Here is a 27,762-nt window from a genome sequence, read left to right as displayed (position 1 = left end):
TTTTAAATGTTTATTTATTTTGAGACAGAGTGAGCACGTGCACAAGGGAGTGCACAGGTGTGGGGAGGGGCAGAGAGGGAGGGAGGGAGAGAATCCCAAGCAGGTTACCCACTGTCAGTGCAGAGCCCCACACAGGGCTCTATCTTACCAACCCATGAGACTGTGACCTCAGCCAAAATCAAGAGTCCAACACTTAAATGACTGAGCCACAGGGTGCCCCATAATTATAGTAGTAGCTGAGGTGTTTTACTTAAGGTCAGTTGTGTCAGTTGTCCTTGTCCTTATTTACATGGTGGCCTCTAGCATGATTATATTCCAACCTGTAGGAATGGAGAAAGGGCACCAAAGGTTTAAGGTCACCAAACGTTTAAAGATTTGCCATATACTACTTAGAGGCCTATCTCATTGGCCAAAGCTCAGTATTTGACCACATGTAGCTGCAAGGGAGGCTGGCTAATGTCCTCTTTGGCTTTGTGCCCACATATCCAGCTCAATAACTTGTGCTATTGTATCATTAAAAGAAAGAAAAAGGACAATAACTTGTAGTATCAAGGGTCTGTTAGGAGACTTTGTAGTGAACCTAGTTGTGGAGGTTTACCTCCTGAAAGATGAACATGGTTTGTGTTCTCCTCTCACTTTAGTATTGACCAAGTTTATGGTTTTATTCATTTATGTGTTCACAGTTTTAATTCACTCATTAATTTTATTTTTTATGTGCATTATGTTTTTGTGGTTAAAAGTTTTGTCTATCTAATTCACTAAAAGGCAATCAAAAGTTCAAATTCAATGTTATTTTACTTTTATATAACCATTAATACTTTTATAGGGTATTGGAGGAATTTCAACAACTTTCTTTAAAAAAAAAAAGGCCAGGTATTGCTGATTTAGCCCTCTGGATACACGAATGAGGAAAGTGTGTTTCACTCTGATAAGCCTCTGGGGATCAGAAATTGCTATTTCAAAGCAGAAAGAAATGCCAGCCAGTGGCTGCAGGTGGGGGATAAGTGTGGAATATGTGAAACATACTTTTATAATTTACTTAATTCTTCAAAAATGGTTATGTGATAACTCTGCAGGGGGTCGTGGTAGGGCAGCACCTATCGAGCTCAATAAAGGCAATCAAACACTGCAAAGCATAGGAAGGGCATAAGAACACAGAATTGAAAAAACTGGAGATGTTAATTCTTTTATAAACAGTGTGTCCAATGATAACTTAATAGTACATTTAAAAATAACCTACCTTTAAATATGTGCCAAAATCCTACGTTTTTCCACATTTCTTTTTTCTACATTGGGTTTAGGAATAAGAAGCAGAAAAATCAAAGTGCTCTGCTATGATCCCTGCTTTTAGGGGCTCACTTCCCCATCATGGGTATGGCAAGATTATGGGTCTTTCCATGTCCTCAAATCAGGCGTGACTTGCTTTAAATAGATCTCTTTAAAGATTCCACATGAGGTCATATTGTCAAGATTCTTGGGCGAGATCACAAAGAATATACTGTTGGGGAAAAGAATGGGGACCTACTTAGACACACACTATCATTTATCCTTCACAACACACCTGAAAATTGGCTTCTTAGAATCTCTCTGGATTCCAAGTCTGCTGCCTACTGTAATATTCACTACTTTACTGCCCTCTTGGCCTTGTCTAATAAGTGGTTGTGAACTACCACTTTGACTTTAGCTTTGACCTTATCTTTTGGTGTAGAAAATGCTTCCTTTGTGGAAGGCTTCATTAGTTCCAGGCTCCACCTTATGATCTGAATTTTACTGGGGCTGACCCACTCACTTGCCTACCTTTTATTGTCTGCCCCAGCCTTGCCTAGGTTTTTTTTTGAGCCTGGTTTTCTTCTTCTTTTATTTATAAACTGTTGTTCTTTTTATAAACTATTGTTTCAGTTTACCTAACGGTACAAGTGATCAGACAGTCATTTCAATTGTGGAGAATAGATCTGAAAATGGCACAGGAAGTTGGAAGATTATCGGAAATGTAAAGTAAGGAAACGGGGTGGAGGTAGATTCTGAGTAAAGCCTTAAAGGATGAGGTGGCTCCGAGGTAGAATGACACCTTTGTGATGTCACGAGTGAAAGCAGCTAAACATTCCGGTGACTCATGGAAAACAGTGCTGGGCGAGGTGGAAGGACTCAGCAGGATGCATTTAGCTGCCCTGGGTCTGAACCTTCCTTCTTATCTCCAGATACCTGTGTGTTTTTCCTGCTTCTAATTTTGAGTACCTCCCAGGATGACAGATTTGAATTTCTTTGTTAACAGGCTTTTGGTGTATTGAGAGTGATTACCATTTAATTAGCTAATTAGCTGATTAGCTTTTAATGAGCAGCTTTTAATATACAAGTCTGTTCTTTAGATGATAGCCTGCATCCATCTTTTGCTCATAAAATACTTAATATTGACCCTGTGTCCCTCTGGGGTTCATTTTTGTTTAGTCCTAAGTAGGAGTTAGATAGGTAACAAGGATGGGGAAGAAGACAATCTTTCAGTAGAGAAATCAAAGACAATTCAGTACTAACCTTTAAGGGATGTGAAGTCTTGTTGGATAAAGTGAAAAACTGACAAAATAAAATCTATAGATGTACAAGACCAAAAATGTAAGGTATGAAACACGAATTACATTAGAGCATTTGGTTGTACCATGTAATCTCTCTCTCTTTTTCATCCTGTGATTTAATTACTAAGTTCTGTCCTCTAGAAAGAGATCACATTGAATATTTTAGAGTGCAATGTGCATGGTTTTGCCACAGAAGAGCACTAATACAGAACTCTCTAGAAGATTAATTTTTCTAAATGCTCAACACATGGGCCCTAAGAGCCACTTGCATATTTATTTTTCATGTTACATTTGCTGATGGAAGTTGTATCTGGAGTTAAAAATTATCTGACAGATCATATGGATTCTTTTTAGACTAAAATTTGACAGTGTCCTTTTAGCATATAATGTCATGCTCATTCTGTGCAGAGATGCGGGAATGGAAAATGTCTCTCAGCAAAAACACTGACACCTGGAAGGCTTCTGTTAACTTCCAACAAAAACATTTGAAAAAACTGCAGATCAGATGCTATGCAAATGTGTTTCTATTTAGCATAAGCCATCAAGTACACTGTATCCTGTTATCGTGATACACATTGAAAAATAATTTTAATATCATTGGAAGAGTTTTTATCTGTGAATCCTTCTCCTAAAAAGAAATTTCTGAGAGCCTTTTATAATTACTGTTTGTTAAAATAGCATAAGCTCAGCTCTGAGCATTCCTGATCATATTGCTATCTTCCTTTCAATCCTAGTGCATTTTATGCCTCACTGAAAATACTTGTCATTTTCAGCTTCCTTTTCCTTTTTGCTTCCTCTCTCCTATTTGACTGTGAACTCCTGGAAGACAGGTTCCATGTTTATTTCACCCTTTTCCTGTATAACCTCTTGCTGAAAATTGGCGTTCAGAGGAACAAATTGTGTTGTGACACTACACTTTTTTCATTTTGTACAGGAAGCTCCTTGAGGTTTGGAGAGAGTATCTCCCTCATAACCCCTGTACCTATTATGTTCCTTAATCTGCAAAACAACTCGTAAATGATGGGACCATATATCAATGGGAACTGTATGCAAATGCTACATTTTATCTTATAAACCTGTTTGTCTTAGTGCTTTCAGGAAGAGAAGAGCTGTGTTCAGACAAACCACAGGAATCACACAGAATGGTTCCATTGGTTCTTTAAATTCTAACAGGTAGTTGTGTAATGTTGCTGACAGATCTTAAAGCTCCAGAGAAAGATCTGAGGCAGGTGCAAAATTTATATGGAGACACAGGGGTAGATTCTAAAGAATAATTATACTGTATTTTGTTTTCACATTCAGGTTTGGGAAACAAGTATGATATAAACAAGTTAATTAACATTCTTAACCACAACTCTCAATTAATTTGGAGCCTCTTCACCATTGGTATCTAAGGCAGATGGAAGAGAGTTATTTAAAGGCAATCTTTTTATGATATTATGGGAACTATATCAAGTAATTGAGATTACCAACTGCCACACAGTTGAATTCACAGATGAATGTGAGTTATACCAATGAGTGATCACTGATGACCTTCTAGAAATTATAGTTCAAATACTCAGATATGGTGGGAAACAGAAAAGGTTGCAAAAAGAGGACAAAAGTAAAAACAAACTAACAAAAAAGCTTTGATAATAGGAGGTTGTTTGGAATAAACAAGGCAATATCGTCTTTCGTTTGTGCTTTAATCAAAACCTCTGCAAGGATCTTGCCACAACTTATTACATGCATCACACAAACCTGTCCTGATTTATGCACAGTTGATTTTTGGGGCCTGTATTAGAGGTAGAATAAGTAGCTGTTTAAGAGTTTACAAATTGTGAGATCATGACTGGAGCCAAAGTTGGATGCTTAACCGACTGAGCTACCCAGGCACCCTGCCATGTAAGAGTTTCTAGTCATCTCTGTTGAAGTTAGGAAGATAAAACACATAATCCTATTTTGCATACATCCAGAATCTAATTTTGAAAAAGCAAGGAGGTGGGATCTAGAAAATAAATAAAGGAAGCAAGACCTTTATATAAAAGTAAGCTAATTTTGGTATACAGGGAAAAGGAGTTTTTAGAAACAGACACATGACAAGAAGATACTATAATAAATCATCCCAAAATTGCAAAAGGGAATTATTTTGCTTAATTTGTTTGAAATTAGCCAAATTTATTTCAGATTTGGGGGAGGGGAGCATAAGAAGTTGAGTGGATTTTCAGAATCTCTTTTATAACTGTCACAAGTGACTGTTTAGCTCATTACCCTCTGAAGAAATAGTTCTTTAAAGTTCAATGTGAATTTTGACAAAAGATACCTTATTCTTTTTTATTTTTTATTTTTGAGAGAGAGGGAAAGAGCATGTATGAGCAGAGGAGAGAAGCAGACACACACACACACACACACACACACACACAGAGAGAGAGAGAGAGAGAGAGAGAGAGAGAGAGAGAGAGAGAGAGAGAGAATTTCAAGCTGGCTCCATGCTCAGCATTGAGACTGATGCCAGCTCTATCCCATGACCCTGGGATCATGACCTGAGCCGAAATCAAGAGTTGGATACTCAGCTGACTGAGTTGATATACCATCAACTTTACAGTAAAGACTCTACTCCTAACCCAGGTGCACCAAAAGATAGTTTATTCTTGGGTAATTCATATTAAGATTAAAGAGCAATGGAAAGTAAGATTTTCAAAAGGGGTGTGGTGTCATGCCAGACAGTGGCATACCTGTGTGTGCTGAATGGGTCAAGGTGCTGACAGCTTCATGCAGAAAGCTTGCAGTAGGGTAAGGAAAAAGAGAGGAGAAATAGTTTTGAATCCATTTCCTAGATCGGTGTTATCATTTCATACTATCTAAATTCTAATCTGGAATTATTTGTGATAAGCTTCTCTCACATCGTTCTCTTCTTTTTCCAGTTCCTATAAAACATGTGACAAAAAGTGTGAGTGCTATTTTTGTATCCCTGTTGCTTAATAATGATGAACTACTAGTTCAATTAACTCTGTATGTTATTCCAACTTCCCACTTATCCAGAGAACCACGCTTCAGTCTTCGTCTTGAGCCCTGTCTTTGGAAGGTCTGATTCAGTCACGAGTGGGACTGAGAAATCCATTTATTGCCAATCTGCTCAGGTGATTCTGAACTCCAGCCAGGAGTTTAAATCCTAAAGTCTGTCCTTCTCTTTAACCCCTTCCTCCCTCATGCAGAAAACACAGTAATCTTTCCTTTCAGATTTAATCTCAATAATGATGTAAATAATTTATGACCTCTTCTGCTTTCTATTTGCATTTGAAGGTGGGCATCAATGTGTTGTAATAAAGCATTCGTTCTCTTTGGAGATCCCACCACTTCCAGGATTATCTAAGAATCCAATGAGGGTGGTCACTCAATCCAAGAGGTTCAGTCCACTTCCCAAGGCCATCTGGCAAGAATACTGGGGAGGTGAATCTGCTCGCTACTGCACGTGCATCTAGCACTCGCACAGTATTGAATGCATACTCACAGTCATGCCTTTGGTGGCCAGGCCCTTGCCACAGTTAGCTCCATTTCTTTCACATGCTCGTGTGTGCCAAAACAACACTGGTCCTGATGTCTTTTAGACTTAGATTAATCCCTGCAAACTTTAACTGGCATGAAAATCGCCTGAGGGGCTTAATAATACACAGATTGCTGGGTCCCAACCATTGCATTTTTTAACTCAACAGGTGTTATGGACTGAATTGTGTCTCCTCCAAATTTATATATATTGACACTCTAACCCCAGTCCCTTAGACTGTGACTATATTTGGAGCTAGAGGAGTTAAAGAGGTGACTAAGATGAAATGAGGCCATAAAGGGGGGGCCTCTAACATGACTGATCCTCTCTATAAGAAGAGGAAGACGCTCCAGGTATGCTCACACGTAGGAAAGGCCATGTGAAGACAGAGCAGAAAGGTGGCCATCTACGAGTCAGACAGCAAGGGACCTCTGGAGAAACCAAATTTGTGAGCACCCTCATCTGAAACTCTTAGCCTCCAAAACTGTGAGACAGTAAATTCTTGGCCAAGCCACCCTGTCTGTGCTCGTTGGTTATGGCAGCTCTGGCAGGCTCATCCAGTAGGTTGGGGGTGGGGCCAGGAATTTGCCTTCCTAACAAGTCTCCGGTTGCTGCCAGGGCTGCTGCACTACACTTTGTGAACCACCGGGCTTGCAAATCTTTGGCTTGCTTTGAAAAACTAGGACAAACTAATATTAAATATGGTACTTCCTGTCCTCAGTCAAATTGAGTGATGTAAGCTTCTTCCTAGTTGTCCCCCCTGCCCCACCCCTTTATTTCTGAGGTTCTCGGTGTCTCTCCAAAAACCCCAACTCTGAATTGAGGAAAAAAACCTCATTCGTTAAAAAAGAGGACAAAAATAAAACAGAATGAGTGACTCACTTAGTGCAGGGGTACAGTAAGGAGTGGTAAGAAGGATGTCCTGCCGCTGGCTGGCTGCAGGACTGGGATACATTTAAGAACTACTGTTTCTTTTTGTACAAAAAATGGCATTAGGTCCTTAAAAGTTCCATGTGGTTTCAATATTTTATAATTTATCCAATAGATATTAATGAAATCCTGAGGAATGCTGATGGAGAATACTCAAGAGTTTTAACCATTTCCCCTTTTCCCAAATCAGTGAATGAGCAGTGACAGTAGTAATAACAATGAATATGGGGATCTCCAAAGGGGCACCTGGTGAATAGCACTCCTCTTCCCCACCAGGCTTCTAAACTTGTTGAGAAATAAGAAAACTGAGAGAAGTAGAGGGTAAGTATCACCTTGATTGTAAGAAGAAGCCACCTTGGAAGATGTGGCTGTAAGTCTTCTCCACCAATCATGACAATGCTGAACTGGGACAGGCCTCCCAGGTAAGATTTAAGGCAGAGAAAAGCAGAATATATCTTTGTTTCCTGTGATTTTGGTGGCTATGCTTGCTCCTTAGAACTGAGTGTGAGTAATTATTCATTCAAATTTACTAATCAGAGAAGTTTTGCCCCAGAGGCAGAACAAGGTAAATAGAACATGGAGAGAGGCCAAGGAGGGTCTCCAGACCTGGAAAAAACACCCCTCAGTAGTGGAGAGATAAGCTTTATCTCCTACACTCCTCAGCCTCCCATGAAACTGATGAGGTTTGCAAAGGTAAACCACTTACCCAAGGTCATACAGCTGAGGAAGAGTAGAGCTGGGCCTGGAGCCCGGTTCTGACCACTTCCAGTATCAGCATTTCTCTCTGCCAAAAATTCAGCTGTGGAGATGGTACCTGGCAGAATGCAGGCAAATCTTCATACTGATACGTGGGGAAAGCTAAACCCAGGTCAAAAGCCTGGACTTCAACTGGGGTAATCGACCACCACAGCAGCCATTTTCTTTGGGTATGTGCTCATTTTATTTTAAAGGAAGAAATATATTCCATGATCTTCTGATTCACGACCCCATTCCATTGTGCTAGGCCTGAGGATGCTTCAGATATTCTTGGTTTATTCCTGTTACCAAAAAGCTGTAGTGGTCTTTGGTTTTTCACAAATACTGGCTATTATATCACTTTTTTAAAAACTCGGAGTCACTGGGCTAAAGAAAAATATTGTTTCCCGGCATTCTTCTTTCTAGTTAAAAATACATCCTACACCCTTTAGAGTTTGGGGAAGACTACTGCCCTTTAAATCTCTCCAGAACTTTTGAATTTAAAAACTAGATGTAAAAAGAGGCTTATGAAAGTAAAATTCATATTCAGTTCATATTCATATACACACAAAAATACTAGTAACAACAGATGCCTCTGCTTGCAGGAACAGATTTATTCTAAATCTGGATACAATGAACTCCTTTTATTTCCTTAGAAAAGCAGATCTTTGGCCACATTTGGTAGAATATTTCTCTCTTCTGAGTTGACAAAATTATTTTCAGCTTATATTTTAAACTATGTGAAATGATGGAGGTTGAATTCTTCATCATTTTTCTTTAGGTATTATTTCTACATAATATTCGCTAGTGTCTAGCACAAGGCTGACACATAGTCCTATTCATTTGGTTATTCTTTCATTGATCCTGACTTAGTTCTTTGAAACATTTAATGCTCTTAAAATTTACATCACCAAACATTTAGAGAATTTCAGGTTCCAAGACGTTCAGAGATTGTTATAGTAATCATTACTGTTAGGTTAATTAACTTCCTAGTCATACAATAGATTTTCACTTTATCTCTGACCACATGCCTGTCAATATATCATGTTAGATAATTTTTACAGGTTTGAAAGACTATAAGAATGGGGTAAATGAGGAAAAACTGTATTATTATATAGGGAACATTGATCTTTGACGTATTCATACATCTTATATGCTCCCATTATGTGAACTTTGAGTATAATTTTCCAGAGACCTGTTGGAAACAACTGACATTCTCCTTTCTGTTTTATATGTTATGCTAATTTGCTTCCACATTATATCACACAATTTAAAACACCAATATTTTATATAAGAGAGGCAGCAAGTACTGGGTTATTGGGTTATCAGCTGTACTACTTTGCCCCAGTCATCGTGAATCTTTCCTTCTTACTGGGAATGTCAATTTAGGCATTTCTTTTCTTTTTCTTTTCCAAAACTTTACTTGGCTGTATAATTTTTAAGATGTTTCCATATTCAATTTTCAGTAATATACAACTGAATATACCATTCAGTAATATACAACTGAAATATACCATTTCAGTTCTGAACGTTTAGCTATACCCTAACTGAATGAAGTCAGTTTTCTGTTTAACCTGTTTGGTATTTTGACATGTACTCATCTGGCTACTGGAAGTTAACTTATGGAAGTTGATTCATTCTGATGACATTAATACATGAAACAGAGTCACTTGTTCATTCAATTGGCCTATAGCTATTTAGTGCCTCCTGTGTGCAAAGGAAGTGCCACAGGAAGTACAATGATGTGGTCATGAATCATAAGTCTCTAGGAGGTCAAGTACTGTGCCTAAGACCATATCCCAATTGTGTCCTCAATACTTGCCATGATGTTTGGCATGTGGCAGGTACTTAAGAATTAATAACCTGAACAAATGAATATCTGATTTACCTTAATGTAATTTATCATTAATACTCCACAAAAATTATTTTTATTAAAACATTTTTTTGGGTTTTTGTCATTTGTTTTGTGTTCTTCATAAATTTTTAAAGAGAAAATGTTTTCCAGGGTGCCTGGATGACTCAGGTGGTGAAGCATCTGACTGTTGATTTTGGCTCAAATCATGATCTTACCGTTCATGGGATTGAGCCTCATATTGGGCTCTGCACTGACAGTGTGGGACCCACTTGGGATTCTCTCTCTCTTCCCCTCTCTCTCTGCCCCTCCTCTGCTTGTGCTCTCTCTCTCTCTCTCTCTCTCTCTCTCTCTCTCTCTCCCTCTCTCTCTCTCAAAATAAATAGATAAACATTCAAAAAATGTGGGGTGCCTGGGTGGCTCAGTTGGTTAAGCATCCAGCAGGTCATGATTTCACAGTTCATGAGATCAGGTTCCCTGTTGGGCTGTGTGCTAATAGCACAAAGCCTGCTTGGGATTCTCTGTCTTCTTCTCTCTTTGCCCCACCCCTGCTGGTGCAAGTGTGCGCTCTCTCTCAAAAATAAATAAACATTAAAAAAAAGAGAGAAAATGTTTTCCATAATTACTAATTGATTTAAATACATTTTGGTTAATAAGTAGAAGATCATGAAGAAAATGAATCTATACTATATAAATTCATAGTGCCTGGGGTGCCTGAGTAGCTCAGTTGAGCATTGGACTTTGGCCCAGGTCATGGTCTCACAGTTCATGAGTTTGAGCCCTGGGTCAGGCTCTATGCTGACAGCTTGGAGCCCACTTTGATCCTTTGCCCCTCTCTCTCTCTGCCTCTCCCTCACTTGTGCTTTGTCTCTCAAAAATAAACATTAAAAAAAAATTATAGTGCCTAAAGTCATTAACAACCGAATGGCAATATTATATGTGACAAAAGACCGTTTCCATACAGTTCAAATTTCTCGTTAATAACTTACTTTAAAAAAAATCACCATTAAAAAAAATAAAGAACAATAAAGTAATAAACCAAGGTACAGAAATTTCCTAACTATGGTGCTTAGAAAGAATCAGGAGAAAACGAGGATGCCAGAATGTTTATCAGCACCTAAGTTGGCAGCTTGAAGTTTACTGAAACTTTCCCTACATTACAGAGGATGAAGAGTGTGATAGTTAAGGATGCATTCTCTTTGGGTGCTTCCTCACAACTCTCCTCCAATTAATTTGATTATGTGTGCATTGTTGGCGAGGATGAGGAGACTTGTAGGCAAAGGTTGAGGAGATGTAACCAAGGAGCATAGCTGGAGAATTTTGCTCCAGGTCTTATTATTGCCCCTAAAAGATCAGAGTTGAGCCATTTTTCCCTAAGATTGGCAGGCGAGTTTTAAGCAGTATTATGCTCAGTTTCCACAGTGCCTATTTTGCAAATAGAAAAGACAAGTCAACATTTCTTTACTCAATACAATAAAACCTAAACTCTCCCGTGACCCCCCAAGGCCTTACAATGAGCTGTTTCCAACCAGGTGTCTGATTACATCTCCTATCACCCCCTCGCATGTCGTCTTCATGTCTCTGCTCAGGCTTGACAAGGTCTTTTCCTCTCTCAGGGACTTGAACTTGCTGTTACTCTGCCTGGAATGCTGTCCTCAGATCTCCCTATGGCTTTGTCCTTCACATCTCCAGGTCCCTGCTCAAATGTCACGTCCTAATCTGACCATCCCAACTACCCCATCCCATCCCACATCCTAATCTGACCATCCCTGGTCACTCTCTATTCTTGTGCAAGCCTAATCTTGTTTGACTTCAAATCCCCTCCTTGCCCATTTCCCACCAGACTACTGGACTGTGGTGCTGACTACTGGAGGTGGTATTTTCCAGGCTGGCATGTCAGCTGGCTTCCTGATCAATGGATGGCACTAATGCAGAGATGGAAGGAATTTCCCTGCCTCTCTAACTGGAGTGGCGTCTCCAGCGATGCCTATTTTTTTTCTCTGTGGCTCCCGCTCACTCCTTCATGTGCAGTGTGATTTCAGCTTCTGCCAGGTGACCACAGTATTTAGAATGTGGTTAATTTAACCTACTGTCTTTGTCCCTCCAGCCTAGGAGTGGTAATGATGTTCTGCTTTTGCTAATCTCTGGAAAATCTCACCACCCTATTTGATTCTTCAGCTCTTCCACTAATTCATTACCTTTGTTTTAAATAGCCTGTTTCCTTAATTATATACTAATGTAATCTTATTGTTCCATTCTATTTTTTTTAATTTTTATTAATACCTACAGTTATTTTATCCCCCCCCCCCGCCGTGTTGTCTGTATTGCACTGCACTCTTACCATTTCACTTTAGTAGAATGTAAGATCCAAGAGGACAGATACTCTGTCTTATTTATCACTGTATTCTCAGTATCTAGCACAGGGCCTGGCATATGGTAATTGATCAATAAATATGCTATGAGTAAAATAAAAGTCTAGAGGAATTTCTGCAGGTTTCAAATTCAGTACCAGTTGCAGCACACGCAGTGTTTTCTTACTAATTAGTTCTTTAAACATCAAACCTAATGAAAAGGCTGTTATTTTTTTCTAATCCAGATGGAAATAGGAGTGTTTTGATTTGCTTTAGAGGAGGGTGAGGAAAAGCATCTAAGAAGTTTGATTCTATGAGATTCAGAGTTCTAAGCTGGATCAAGACTTTTATAAATCCAAATGGATTATTCTTATAAGGCTGTGGTGTCCCCATTCTTAACAAAGTGGTCTTTTATATATGGGTGTGTACGTACTGTTGAATCATAATCCTAATAAGGGCTAATTGTTTGATTGATTTGACCGTGCTATGATTCCTTTCAGTTTGGCTGGCATCAACAAAAACACAGAGGATTTACTTTCCAGGTAAAATTGACACATCACTTTTTGTCTTACACAAAGTCCTGATGAAAATCAGACAGATTTTATTCTGTGGTGTAATAATTTTTAATGATTCTACTATTGAAGGTGTTTTCAGTTTGCTAAAGGCAATGTCGCTTTTCAACACTTGTATAAGCTTTTATGGAATAATCAAGACCCAAGCATGTTAAAACTAAAATGTACTGTTTGGTCAGTAACTGCAGAAAAGAAAGTCCTGGTATACTATAGTTATTTATTGGTTTATTTGCAAGTCCACCTATTGCACCTATCTACTATTCAATCAGTAGTATACATTTCTGCCCACTCTCTAATTCAAAAATATTTTCAAAGGTACTTACAGCAATAAAGACCATACACAGGATAAGGAGAACAAATGAATAGTTGTAGCAATCAAAACAAAAGTAAATAATAAATAGTAAGGGAAATTGGATAGAAATTTAGCATACCAAAATCATGCCATGAGAGTTTTAATAGTTCCTGGAGGCAGGCCAATAGTTGGTTTTGAGTTTTCTAGCAGCCAAAACAAGAATCTGATGACTTAAAAGTTCATAGTATCTGTAGAGTTAATATATAAAGCATTATTCACAAGAATGTAAGCCTTTCCAGGTACTGAAATCTGAAAGGATTTTCCAGGGGTTCTCTCATGAAGGGGACACTCTATCCTTTAAAAAAAAAGAGTGACAATTGTTGCCTGGTCAAGAAAGCACAAGGAAGATATGATTTCAAATATGGTAGGGGGTCAGAACTGGATAGATAGAGCCTGTCTCTGTGCCAGCACAGATGGGTGGAGTGCATGCCCCAGAGAGAAAGCCTGATGGTTTTGCTATATATTATCTAGTGAAGTCCTTTACTTTGTAGTTGAGGCATCTGTGTTCAGAATGGGTAAACAGCTTTCCAAAAGGCTTGTAGTGTATATGAAACTAAAGAGAGTGGACTCTAATTAATGTCTCTGACTCTATAGTCAGTGTTTTTCCAACAGACTAGGTAAAAACTGCAACCTGATTTCATTTCCCCAGTTTCATGAATCAGTTATAGTTGGAAAAAGGGACTTTATAGGTTTAGCCCAGGCTGTGAGTCAGCAAACTGGTAGGAAACGAAGAGCTTAGATGTGCAGGAGTTAAGAAGCAGGAATTTTAGTGTTAATGTGGTAGGTTAGAAAAGAAAATAGATGTTGAAGCAGACAGAACTGGTATAAATTCTATCTCTGCCATCTACCAGCTATGTGACTTAGACAAAGTTATTTATCATTTTAGAAATTCTGTTTCCATTCCAAAATGGGAATAGGGATCCACACCTTGAAGGACTATTTCAGTGCCATCATGTGCCTATAACAATTGGCAGATATCAAGTACCCTGTTGGGCTTTACTGTATTTATCACTATTATCAGGTCAAAGAAGTAATTAAGAAAGCAAACAGTTCAACGCATATATAGACTTTGAAGGTCAGGATAGTCAAGAAGTAAAACAACAAACTGGAAACAAAAGTCACAAATTGTAAAGGCCAAATCCAAAGTTAAGATAAAAAAGCCATGGGTACAGAAGGCAGCAGAGATAGATAGGAGGACAGAGTAACACATTCTAATTGCCTGGAATAGGAAAGGCTCAATTTGATGCACCATTATGTTTAATTCAGGAATTTTTCATGTGCCTCCTCCTGGCACAGGAGCCTGTCCCAAACTGGACCCATGGGAAAAACGATGTTCATTAAAAGGAAGATGGGAGCAGACCCTGACCCAATGGGACAAAGAATGCTACTATTAATTTCAGCAAAGGAAATACACATTTCCCACATGCTAATTCAAGTATACAGACATCTGAACTCAACCATGGAAGCTGGTGGCAGACTGTTCAACCTTTGGGGTGATGTATGTTTCATTAAAGTCTAATTATTCATAAAATGTCAGAGGAAGAAAACAATGACCAAGAACAAACAGCATAAATCCAGCCCTATGTTCTATCTCTCATCAGTTTAAATTTAAATATTATATTGGCTTTGTAGTCAACATGAATGGTATCAAAATTTTTCACTGCATCTTCAATAGAAAAAAACCACATGTAGTATTTCCTGAATCAATTTGTTAAAGTTGGTATAGCATTGTTGTATCTATTTTTGAGATGAAATGGAGCTACATACATACAGGATCAAAACAAAACAAAACAAAAAAACAAAACCAAAACAAAACCAAAAAACCCTTCATGCCTAAGTTTTGTAAAGTCACATGCCAAAATTCTTAGTATGTCAACCAGAACCTCCACAAGTAGTCCCTGACTTCCCTTCAGATTTATTTTTTACTTCCATCCTCATAAATTATATATTCTGACCTAACCCAGTACTCCAGGATTATTCCCTGCACTTTCCTCCTTTTCTGTATTTGCTCACATTTTTTTCCTCAACCAGTGGGGATGCATTCTTCCCCTCCCCTTTTGAATGTTGAAATCCTAGTAATCTAAATTTTCCTTGTGCTATGGAATCTTCCCAAGTCTTCCCAGATCAATTAATTCTACTTATACTTCATTTTTGGTTATTGAATCAAGTCCTTGCATGCATCCGTTTCTATCCACCCCTTGACAGTGCTAAGCATTGGTGCTAAATTCTGAGTAACGGTGAGAAAAAGGGAAAAACAATGCCAGAGAAAGCCATTCTTGCCTCTTTCTAACATACAATTAAGTGGGGAAGACAAATATAAAACAAATTAATATGAAGTAAATACATAATTGCATATTAGAGCCAGTGTTATAAAGGCAAGCAAAAGTATACTAGGAGAAGGGCTAAGGACTAACAAGGAGAGAGGAATAGGAAAGCATTTCTGAGGTAATGGTTAAGTTGAGAGCTGAATGTTGACTATGTTTATAGCACATGTTTGCATACTTAGGTATTTTCTTGCTAGATCTAAGTTTCCACATGCATAATGTTTTTTATTTCCTCTACAGGATCTATAGGACATTGTTTGTAGGCTGATTTGATAAATGTTGCATGCATTGAAAGGGAGCTGCCCACTTTGGAAAAACCTAACTCGGTAAATTCATCTTGGTTCTGAATACATGTTTTGAGCTCCTTTTTGTCTTGAACTGGACACTTTAGACTGTGTCCTTGATGGATCAGGAGGCACTGGAATGGGGTAAGGGGAGAAAGAATGTTTGCTGCTGGCCAGATCTTCACAACAAGATGAAGCTCAGGAGATATGAACTCTAATTTTCCTCATATTACTTTTCAATCTCTGAGGAAAGGATTGGGAGGGCATTCCATGGTTAATCTTTGTCTTTATAAGGGACTAGGGGATTCTGTCATCAATTAGGGAAGATCAGTTTAAAATGTCAAAATATAAAGACTATTGTAACTAGAGCACATTGAATACTTGTATTTTTTTCTTATAGTGGGAATGTCTTTTTTTTTTTCAAGATTTTTTCGAGTTTATTTATCGATTTTGAGAGAGTGGGGAGAGGCAGAGAGAGAGAAGGAGAAAGAGAGAGAGAATCCCAAACAGGCTATCACTGTCAGCACAGAGCCTGACGTGGGGTTCAAAGTCATGAATGGTGAGATCGTGACCTGAGCCGAAGTCAAAAGTCAGATGCTCAACAGACTGAGCCACCTAAGTACCTCTAGTGGGAATGTCTTTATTTCAATTCATCTGTGGATTTTTAGAAGTATTGCCACTATGATAATTATATCACCTATGTGCTATTTATCTATCCTCGCCAAAATTGATTTTCCCATTAGATACCTCTACATGTCAGCCTTCTTTGGCAAGAGAATAAGGTTGATTTCAGATTAGAGTTGGTAAATCCTAATGAATGGCATTTGGGGATGAATGAACAGGAGCTATGAAGTGCTTTGGCCACAACACTAACTTTGTACCGCTTTCTAGGATAGATCCAGTTGGTGTCGTGGGGGAAGTGTGGCTTTTCATCCTCTTCATTTGTCTTTGCTTCAACTTAAATTTGACTTTCAGTATAAAACATTCAATGCTCCTCTTCCAGGACCGAGCAAAAACCCAAACGAGTAATCTGGGGAAGAATCTGAATTTAGATCTTTACAGCAGGAGGCTGTTTGTCATATAGCAGGTTGTGCAAGTAGAAAGAAACCCAGCCCTCTCTTTCCAGCAGAAAAACAAACCCTCATTCTCCTTCCAACCAGGGCAGACCTCAAGGCATTTTTGGAAGAGTGGCAATTATTATCTTTAGGTAATTTAATACAAGACTATGATGGTGTTAGAACTGAAGTAAAAGAACTTTATAAAAGAAGAATCTTATAAAATGGAAAAGGTTTCAAAGTGGCAGCTTTTCTGCTATAGCTAAACCAGAAAAAAATGTATTTCCTCACATTAAAAACACATTTAATAGTTTGTATGAACTGACGACAAAATTAACATTATTTTCTTTTATTCTTTTCATCCAAAAGCCATAAGTGAATCCTCTATTGTTGCAACCTATGGTGATCTTTCTTGAGATATTTTCCAATTAATGGTATTGCTTCCTTAGGTGTGAGCTCCACAATTTAAATAGGAGCCTACGTTCAAAGATGTATTTCATGCTGTGTCACTTTATCAGAAGAGCAATCTGCCATTTTTTGACAGCTAGTGACTTGTGCCTGAATCGGTGATACCTTTAAAGAGAACTCATTATCACTGTAGTGAACAAAATATGCATTTTAAAATAGTGCAGGATTTTAATTTTCAGTGTCAGTGATTTTTGCCTACATGGGTGTAATGTATTAGGGATCAGCTGAAACATTTTCAAATATTTTATATTTCAGGAGATTAGCAAAGTTAGATAGCTAAGGATCTCTCTCATTCTTCTTAGAATAAACCAGCTCTTTTCTTATGACTAGTGCTACTTTGAAGAAAGATTAAGAACAAAGATGAAAACATGTTTCCATGACTAAGAAGTCATCTTTTGAGGAACCAAGGGATCATTAGATGCCATGAAGATATCTTTTATAAACATCAACAGATTTCACTTAAGAATTAAAGATGAATGAAATATGGACTAAGCAGTATGGTCTTGGTTAATTGTGAAAAGTTCTTCATAGTTCTGTCACATTGAAGTCAAATTCACATCCTGTGAGAAATCAGCAAATGGAAAAAAACAAAACAAAACAAAACCAGAATGGGAAGAGGTTAGAAGAACAGCATCCTGCCAGCTGACCTAAGGACATTTTTAGACAAACAATTCTAATCACTGGCGGCCTGTGACAGATTATTTACACATCTCTAGTGTTGGTTATTATATGGATGCCTCAAATTATTTCAGCTATGGAAAGGTGAAATTGTGATGGTGTCACAATGAAACCTCATTTGAGAGAATCTCACATTCCACAGTGACTAATGACTGAAAATCCAGGCTTCATGGGGGAAGGGAGAAAAGTGGAAGCATAATGAAATAGCAATGGACTCAGAATATTTGGTATATTTCAGAAGGACATTTTGAAACTGGTCACATATATTTAACCCCATACCGGCATATCTAAGTCACTGTTACGGGATTTCATATCACCCATCTGGCCAAATACTATTTACCAGCCTCTAATATCTCCATCAGTCTCGCTCTTTTCAGTAGTTGAAAAGATTTTGGAAATACCGGGAGAAGTTTTATGTGAAGACTGTCTTACAGAATATGCAAAATTAAAAAAAATAAATAAGGTGAATCTATTCTCTCTGTTGTTTCCCACCAAAATGCTGTTTCTTAATATTAAATATGTCAATGTTGGCTGTTTTGGTAGTAGGAGGCAGTGCTGGTTTATCTAACAGGTTTTGGAATCAGAGTGGCTTGTGTTGAAAATTCAACTTGTCCACTTGTTTGGAATCTATTAAAGTTTAGTATGGATAGTTATAAATATTGCTGCTCAAGTGAGGAACCTAGGCAGCATTCCCAACTTCTATGCTTGTACACTTTTCCAATCCACTTAATTGTCAAATCCTGAAAATCTGATCTCTTAAGTATTTCCCAGTCATCGCCTTCTCACGAGCCATACTGTTCCAGCATCTGCTACTGCTGTAGACCTTTATCCATGCTTACTTTGGCTTCTGAGGTAACTTCTTTGGACTCCTTATCTCCTGCCTTATTCCTCTGTAATTCTTTCTCCACATTACTGAAACATATAATCTTTTAAAAATGCAAGTCTAATCATATTACACCATGTATTCGGATATTCCAGTAGCTTTCTTTAACTTCATAAAGTTTCAACTCATACAATTGTACACAGGACTTCTCCTTTTCTCTCCTGCAGTACCCCAGAATGTCCCCTCTGCTGACCTCTTCCCTCTGATCCTGTGCGCATGCACGCATACACGCACACACACATAGTCTCACTCATACTGGTCCTGACTATGCAACTGAAATGGAATTTCCTCTGGGAAATTTTCCCTTGCTCACCATAGTGAATTTGGTTTACCTTCTTCATGTCTCAATAACACAAGTCCACACCTCTCTCTGAGCACCTAGACTCTGTTTTTAACGTTAGTTTTCAGGAATGACTTTATCTTTGGAGTGTAGCTTCATTGAGGCAGTGTTTGTGTCTTATGTAGACACTTGTGGATTCCTAGCAAAGTGTCAGGCAACATCATTAACAAGCTCTAAAAGTCTATTGTAAGGGTAAGTGTCTAATGCTTACGTGTTACTAATTCTAGGACCATTCACATTTTGAAAAGATCAAAGACTCACGCTAAGGAAATGAATCTCAAATTGTGGAATTTCAGGCTTAGGCCAGCTGATGAATGAGGTATGTGTATATGTATGAGTGCTGTGCTGTGCCAGTATGTATGTTAAGGGAGCAGTAGGAATATGAGGAAGGAGGTAAAGATGTGGGCAATAGGGATGTCTCAAAATGCTTGAATAATATCAGGTGCTTGGCTGTTCCATCAGCGAGGAATATGGCTAATATAACTAATCTGACTACTAGTCATAGTGACTTAAACACAGTAGGGCTTATTTTTCTCTTGTGGTGAGTAGTCTGGAAGTAGGTGCTTGCTGGTCCAGTGGCTCAAACATGTCGGGATAGAGGTTTGTAATTCTTTTATCTTAAGGCCCCCAAATGACTGTCAGAATTCTAGTCATCAAGATCATGTTCCAGGTGGGAAGGAGGAAATGTGGAAAGGCAGAAAGGACAGTGTTATGGGAAAGTGTAGGGTGTAGGTGATGAAGACTCACCATGTCACTTTAAGGAGCTGTGTGGGATCACTCAATTAAATAACTTTGTTTTATTATACCTCTCCTTGCTAAATTTAAGGATGATCTCAAGCACCCTTTTGGAAAATCAGTAAATGTAAACATACAAATTGTATTTCAGATAAGAACTTATGTTTTAACTTTTCGATCTATTTGTTTATAATTTTATTTTATCTACTTAATCTCATCAGCAAAATCCCCAACTTGCCAGTATTATTTACCCAAATTTATTAAGTATTCACTCTGTGTGAGGCACTGTGTTTATATCGGAGGATACAGAATATAAGAAATAAGAAAATATGAGGGAGAAGGACAACCTTCTTGTCATTTAGAAGCTCATTACCTAGCAGAGGACACAAAGATATCAACAGGTAATTATTATAGTAGGTGATCTATTCTATGAGAAATGCAAGACTTAGGAGTTTTGGACAGGTGGCATCTAGACCCACTCCAGTCTGGGCAGAGGAAGACAAAAAGTAAGAAGATCTCCATGAAAGAACTGACAGTTCATCTATTTTCACTTTTTTTAAAGAGAAGGAGTTGAGGAAGCATGGCAGTAGTTCTAAGAAGATTAAACAACAGATATTCAAATATAGCAAGATGTGGGTTTATGGTATACTACAAGATCAGTAATCCCTGGATACACTTTGAAGGGTTACATTTGCACCCCTGTATAAATCACTAAATTCTGAAATATTCTTCCAACATAATTTATTTTTCAAAAATGGTAACTCCTAGGGCATAGAACCACAAAGCTACATACCAAGATGTGGATGCTGACGGTCACCTTGACTCATTCACCAAAACTGAGTGGCTGTTATCCGAACACCACAAGGAATATATAGAAGTGTGATGAGTTCAGGGTGAAATATGTGCCTGAGACATCTGGGGAACCGCTTAGTTGAAAGAGAAAGTAGGCAGTGTGATAAACAATCTTGGAGATTAAAAGATCAGGGATAAAAATATAGATGTGAATTCCTTCATTCATTCCATAAATATTATTGATCATATAATGCTAGATGTTGGAAATATAATGATAAATAAGAAAAGAATCCCCTACCTTAAGATGTTTCCATTATAATCATACAGGCAGAGAAGTAAAGGTTTTAAAGTGACTTTAGGTAGCATTTAAAACTAGGAAGTTAGATTGCTTTGAAACTGTAGAGAAAATAATGTCAAATGAGAAGAGATGACTCAGGATGACATCTGAAGTAGACTAACATTTAAAGGAGAATGACGATGGAAAAAAAAAAGAGGGACTCAAAACAGAAATTGAAAAGCAGCATCTGAAAAGGCATAAAGAAAATCAGAAAAGAGTGGTCCCACAGCAATCAAGAGAGGGGAGAGTTTGACAAAGGGAGTCAAGGGTCTCATTGGCTAGGGTAAGGGCTGGGAAGCTCCAGACCGAAGGTGCCCAATGGACAGAGGAATTAGGAGGTTAATAGTGATCTGGACAGGATCAGATTCAATGAATTGACAAGAGGCAGACACATTTCAGATGTGTGAAATGTGTGTTTCCTGTTCCTTTCATGAAGTATGGCTGTGGTGAGGAGACAAATAGGGGAATGTGGACTTGAGAAAGTCCTTTTAATAAACATTGGATTAAGAAAGTTCCAATAGAGGTGCCTGGGGGGCTCAGTCAGTTAAGCATTCCACTGCAGCTCAGGTCATGATCTCAAGATTTGTGAGCTGAGCCCTGCATCAGGCTTGCTGCTGTCAGCGAGGGGCCCAATTCAGATCCTCTGTCTCCCCCACGCTCTCTATGCCCTTCTCCCACTTGCACCTCTCTCTCTCAAAAATAATTTTTTTTTAAAAGAAAGAGCCAATAGACAGGATGTAGGAAGGGGTAAAGAACTATAATATCCTTAAGGAATTCAGAGAAAGTGCAATCTGAGGGGAGGGTGAATGGAATTAGCCTATAGTTGGGTTTTTCTTCCACTGAAACTTGAGACAACACGAAGTTCCAGGATTTGGGTACAAGTGTGTCTAGGGGGAGGTGACAATACCTACCTGATGGCTTCTATCTCTCTGTGAAGGGGACCGAAGAGTCTTTCAGAACTCAGACTTGAGATCTTTAAGAGAATTCTCTTAAGAGAATGGTGAAGGTTTAAAATGCTATCATGAAGTTGAAGAGAATTGCTTAGATGTCCATCAAAAGAATGCCAGATGGTCTTAAGGTCCTGTCTGAAGTTGAGATACCTTGATAATTTTCCTTGGTACCAGCTCCCATTACTGTGTGATTTTTCTCCAGAGTAGCTAAGAATTTAGATTTAGTAGCTGAGGAAGGCCATAGTGAAATATATTGTTGTAGGGCTGGGGAGAGGTTGGTTGGGAGAATAAAGTGGTAAGGAATTTGAGGGTATTAATAACAACAAAAAAAGGTTCAAACCAGGGCCTTCAGATTTTTTTCTGCTTAAAAACTTGCACTGTCTTCTGTAGTGACCACACACTGATGAGCGAAGGTGGAGATCTTAGTCGTCCACAGGCAGAGCACTGCCAGGAGAGCCAGAGGGCTCAGGTTTATTATCTCCAGTGGCACAGTCTTCAGCATCTAATATATTAAGATAAAATTCTGAATTTAATTAAAATATAAAAAGAAAAAATGATATCTTTTTCTATTATGTCATGCAAATGGTTTGGAAATACTGGTTTAGGAAATTTATGAGATCTCGGCAGGTTAGGGATGGCAGTGATGCCCCAAAGCTTTGACTTAGAGGAAATAGATGTTTCCATAGGGTAGAAAGACAAGAGTAAAGGGAATGTGACAACGTCATGGGGGAAAGGTACTGTGACCAGAGAGGAGAATAGAAATAAAAATTTTAAAGAGTTGGCTCAAGTGTGACTAGCCGGATTGGAGTGACAGTGGGGCAAGGATCGGGTTTGGGTAAGATTTTTGCCAGAGAGGAAGATCACCTGAGATAATGACAGTCAACATTGCCCGCACCTCTCTTTTTATTCCCCCCATCCTTCCTTTCTCTTCCTTTGTTCTGGTAAGATTTAACTAGGGGGTTTCATTTTAAGGATGCATGGAGATAGAAACTGAAAAATTATCAGATACTAGGGCAGCTCTTGGAATCAGATCTAATCCTTTTCTTTTTGATTTGCACCAGTGGTTCATGGCTAAAAAAAGGTTTGAATGCCATGTAACAAAAGCAGTAGATCTAGGTACCTGGGTGGCTGAGTCAGTTGGGCAACCGACTTCAGCCCAGGTCATGATCCCGCACTTTGTGGTTTCGAGCCCCGCGTCAGGCTCTGTGCTGACAGCTCAGAGCCTGGAGCCTGCTTCAGATTCTGTATCTGTCTCTCTCTCTGCCCCTACCCTGCTTGCACTCTGTCTCTCTGTCTCCCAAAAATAAAATGAATATTAAAAAAAAAAAGATCAATTAAATACCCTTCAAGGAACTCTACATATATTCTGGTTCTTTCAACTGAGACTACAGCTGTTGTCAATTTTATTATCAAAAATATTTTTTTTCTAATTTAAATTCCTTTTTCCTCACCTCATAAACCACAAGGGTATAAATCTTATTTTAAGATCTGACTTTTCACACCATCTTTGTTGTGTGTGTGTGGACATTTATGGTCTATAGCTTTTCTATATGATTTTCTTTTTTTAATGTTTATTTTTGGGGGGTGGAGAGAATGAGTGGGGGAGGGGCAGAGAGAGGGAGACACAGAATCTGAAGTAGGCTCCAGGCTCTGAGTTGTTAGCACAAAGCCTGACGTGGGGCTCAAACCCAAAAACTGTGAGATCATGACCTGAGCTGAAGTCAGACACTTAACCGACTGAGTCACCTAGATGTCCCTCTATGTGATTTTCATGTGCAGAAAAACTCACATCAGCTAACTGGAATTTATCAGAAACCATCCTGAAATGATATTTTCTTTCATAGATATCTCTTAAGACAATTCCAAGTCTATAGTGTGCTCAGTAAATGATTTTAATATTGGTGAGGCAGTCTGTGATTCTGTGATTGGTCACAGTAATGGATTCTATTCATGTAGTTCTCCACATTTTACTTCAAAGACATAACTTGAAGAGATATTTGTATATAAAAGACTTTCGTTTCTTTGTTCTATATTGACTTCCAGGGAAGTCTCAGTTGGAAATTCAGTACTGTTCTTATACCATTAAACCAGAAGAGAATTCTTTATTTCTCTCTTTTCCTGTTCTTTTATTTTCTTATCTTCCTTCCTTTCTCCTTTTTTTCTTTCCTTTCTTCTTTTTTGCTGTAGCTTGAGCTAATTTCATTAAGGACTCTTTTTGGGGGAATTGTGTCTTTGGTTAGATAGAAAAGGGGTAGGTTCTAGACTATGGCCGGTATTTCCGAAATTCAAAAGCCATTACCTAAAAACATTATTTCAGAAAAATTCAGCATTCTGTGAAAGGCTACATTTTGTAGTTCCAGCAGGAGCAATGTGGTATAATGTGTTACTAAATTGCTAGTAAAAGAGAACTTTCAGATTATGTAATTTTTCAGTGTATATGCAAATATGTGTAGTCTTATTGCTTGCTGTTCCAACAAATTGCAGTCATTCAAAATGAAATGTAATAGGCTACTTTACAGAAATCCTTTAAAGGATTTCTGGGAATGATTTTCAAATCTGTATTTATGAAGGATTGAACTGTTCAAACCTAAATATGGGAGAGATAACTTGGAAATCTGTTTATAGACATTTGCACTGAGGTTCTCCAACAGGAGGGAAATAAAATTAATTTATACAAATTGTGCTCATGTTTAAGATGGGGGGGTGCTTTCTGCTATTACATCTAGCGTTAAAGTATAACCACAAGAGGAGAAATAGTTTCAGAATGCTCTATGAAAGTAGCAAAAATGAAATGAAAATCTAAATGTGTGATGAAAAGTGAACTCTCTCTCAAGGGCAGAATTTTCAAAGGGGACTTAACCTAAAATCTCTTCAGATGTTCAATCTGTAGTATGAACATTTAATCTTTTTTGCTCAGCTTTGAAATTGTGCCCATTTAAATCTGCCTCGTGCCGTTTTAGAAAGGTCTATACATTTGAGAAGGTGTCTGAGTCATTTTTCAAATTAATGCCAAAGGCAGGAGATGAGGTCTTTGAATTTATCTTACTGGGGCAAAATCAGAAGGTTTGGAGGTTGTAATTTTAGAGAGACAAGGAAATGTATAAGCACCTACCAATTCCTGTATCTTGCTTATGGAATTGTTTGAAAGAGATAATTTAGTCTGTACTATTATTCTAGAGAATTTGAAATGACTGAGATGTAATTTCAAATGACTTAATTCAGATTCTTATGTATTGAGACGAAAGATTCTCTCCCTGTCTTGTTCAGAGGTGTGAATTTTCAGAACCCTTCCTAACAATCTTGTGATATGCTTGGATTTTTCCCAAAGCATAAAGAAGGATGGAAAAAAGAATGTCCAAGGAGGAGGAAGGGTGAGAAAGTGGCACATTCCCTATCAGGTAAGTGAATTTGACACCCATATTCCTTATTATCCTTAGGGGGAAAAAAAAGCTTAGAATGGTCTTTGTTTTTCAATTTAGTACCCCCTACTTTTACTTTGTCTGGGAAGCATTATTTATTTTGATTTTGATTTTTTTTTTAAATTTTGTTTAACGTTTATTTATTTTTGAGACAGAGAGAGACAGAGCATGAATGGGGAAGGGGCAGAGAGAGAGGAAGACACAGAATCAGAAGCAGGCTCCAGGCTCTGAGCCATCAGCCCAGAGCCCGACGCGGGGCTCGAACTCACGGACCGCGAGATGGTGACCTGAGTTGAAGTCGGATGCTCAACCGACTGAGCCACCCAGGCGCCCCTTGATTTTGATTTTTAAAATTTATTCACCTTTGAGAGACAGAGAGAGACAGAGTAAAAACAGGGGAGGGACAGAGAGAGAGAGAGAGGGAGACACAGAACTTGAAGCAGGCTCCAGGCTCTGAGCTATCAGCACAGAACTCAACTCAGGGCTGGAACTCACGAACCGCGAGATCATGACCTGAGCCGAAGTTGGACACTTGACCGACTGAGCCACTCAGGCACCCCTGGAAGCATTATTTTTGATGTAGAAAATTAAAAATACATGAATGCCTTTGACATGGAGAGATATTCAAAAATTATTTTTAAAGGTGAATTTTTTTTCCTTGCTAAAGTGAATGGAGTTTATAATCCTATAAGCTATTAAACTAGATGTCTGTGTGATTCTTTTCTGAACTAATGGTGCCTGACAGAGGGTATTGTTTGAGACCTGTTTTAACAAGCCACGGGTTACCTCATTTTTCCAGGTTTTATTCACTATATTCAGGGCCTCTCAATAGCTCTCTTTGCTCTTGAAGTAAAATAATTTTATTCATTAATTTAATTCATTCATTCAGGTATTTGCTGATTGTGTAAATACTGAGGAATGTATTCACTTACCTATTCATTTAAATAAGTCAAAATAATATTGAAAAACTACTCAAAATAATGTATAGTTCTGGGTACTGGGGGGTATTCATTAATGACTAGCATAAATGACTGTCTCTTTTGAATCGCTTACAGTGCACCAGAAGCTGTGTTCAGAAACAACTATAATACAAGAAAGAAAATAGTGCTTCAGAAGAAGAGGGCGCCATAACTTAGGGTAGTTCAAAAGAAGATGAAATTAGCTACACACTGCTTTGGTATTTCATGTCCATTAACTTCTCCACCTTGCAACCAGGAATAATTGCCAATTGATTATTTCAGGTGAAAAAGATGTACAGTTGGAACCTGCTTAAAAGAGATTTTGTTTATCTAGCATCTTCTGAGTAATTCTGGACCTCAAACACCTTTAACTGTTTCTAGGCATTGAAATGCAGATATTTGCTTGCCTTCTTTCAGAAGCCAACTTCCTCTGCTGGGTGGTGGAGGAGGGGCCAAGAAGACATTCAGTCTAGCGGTCTCTCTTAAGTACTCTGTAAGATCATGCATATCTTCCTAGATGCTTCTAGTAGCCTTCTCAGGTTACCACCCAGGCTGGGAAAATTGTCAACATTTATTCCATTGCACATATGAAACTATTTCAAATGCAATTATAAGGTAGGATAGGAAATATTTAAAAACTTGATAAATAGGACTTTTCCCCAGAGTACCAGAAAGACGGTACTTAAGTAATTTAGGCCCTTCCCAAGATGGTCTTGTGAGTTTCACAAGTCCTAGGTGATCCTACTTCCCTAAGATTCTTACCCTCTCTCTAGCATGTTTTTCAGTTCTCTGTGATAATACCCATCCACTTCTCTCATTAAGTGCCATCCCACTCTCAATGTCCAACTCCTTCTCTCTGCATTTGTTCAGTCTGAGGTCTTCATCTGTACAAAAGCTTCTAGAGTCCTTGGGATGATCAGAGACACAGTTGAAACCTAAGCCCTTTTGCTGTCTTTGGTTTTCCTACTCTTTGGACAATTGAACTGATGTGAATGGCAGACATGTTTATTAAACTGTAACATGCTAAGAGCAAACAAATGCACTTCTCTCAAAGACAAATATGAACTTTCAGGAACAGCAGAGTCCAAAAAATACTGAGAAATGAAATGTTTCTTTAATAAACAAGTTTCCTTTCCTTTCCGGTGGAGCCAGTGTGTCTATTTATTGAGTTACCAACAATACCAAAACTTAAAAGCTTACACAAGCAACTGTTTGTTTAGCTTATGATTCTCTGTGTTGGTGATTTGAACTGGGGTTATATGATCACTTTGCTCCTGATTGTAGCTGCTTGTGTCCTACTCTTGTGTCTGTTGTCAGATGGTAACTCAACTGGGGCTCAGTTTATCACGGCCTCTTTAACATATCAGGTGGTTGGTTCATTATTAGCTGGAACGACAGGACTGCTTGGGCTACATGTCTCTTATCATTTAGAACATCTACTCACATCACTCATTATACCTGCACACGTCATCCACAACCCTGCACACATCATCCACATCCCTGCTTGCATCATCCACATACACATCTGCTCATGTTACTGACACACCTGCTCACATCATGCAGCATACCTGCTCATATCATTTAATAGACTCAATAGGGCTTATGCACGGGTAAGCAGAAAAGTTCCCAGATAAACAAGAAGTCCAAATCCCAAAG

The 27,762-nt window shown here is 38.4% G+C and overlaps 2 long non-coding RNA genes across 3 annotated transcripts; one reads left to right on the top strand and one right to left on the bottom strand.

The window, feature by feature from the left end:
• On the bottom strand, positions 1-1,521 carry LOC123379028. Its single transcript, XR_006582946.1, has 2 exons — positions 1,241-1,521; positions 1-320 (listed from the first exon to the last, which is right to left on the bottom strand). It is a non-coding gene; the product is annotated as an uncharacterized LOC123379028 (long non-coding RNA).
• On the top strand, positions 1,521-27,762 carry LOC111561334. 2 transcript variants are annotated; one of them, XR_006582953.1, is made up of 8 exons: positions 1,521-2,612; positions 5,589-5,686; positions 7,297-7,442; positions 12,459-12,500; positions 14,149-14,380; positions 15,447-15,532; positions 25,057-25,126; positions 26,203-27,762. It is a non-coding gene; the product is annotated as an uncharacterized LOC111561334 (long non-coding RNA). The 2 variants fall into 2 exon arrangements; XR_002743818.2 differs by lacking the exons at positions 25,057-25,126; positions 26,203-27,762 and adding an exon at positions 17,344-18,154.

This window comes from Felis catus, chromosome A1 (assembly GCF_018350175.1).
Source record: "Felis catus isolate Fca126 chromosome A1, F.catus_Fca126_mat1.0, whole genome shotgun sequence".
Classification (NCBI taxonomy): Eukaryota; Metazoa; Chordata; class Mammalia; order Carnivora; family Felidae; genus Felis; species Felis catus.
This window is presented reverse-complemented; position numbering and strand designations above follow the sequence as displayed.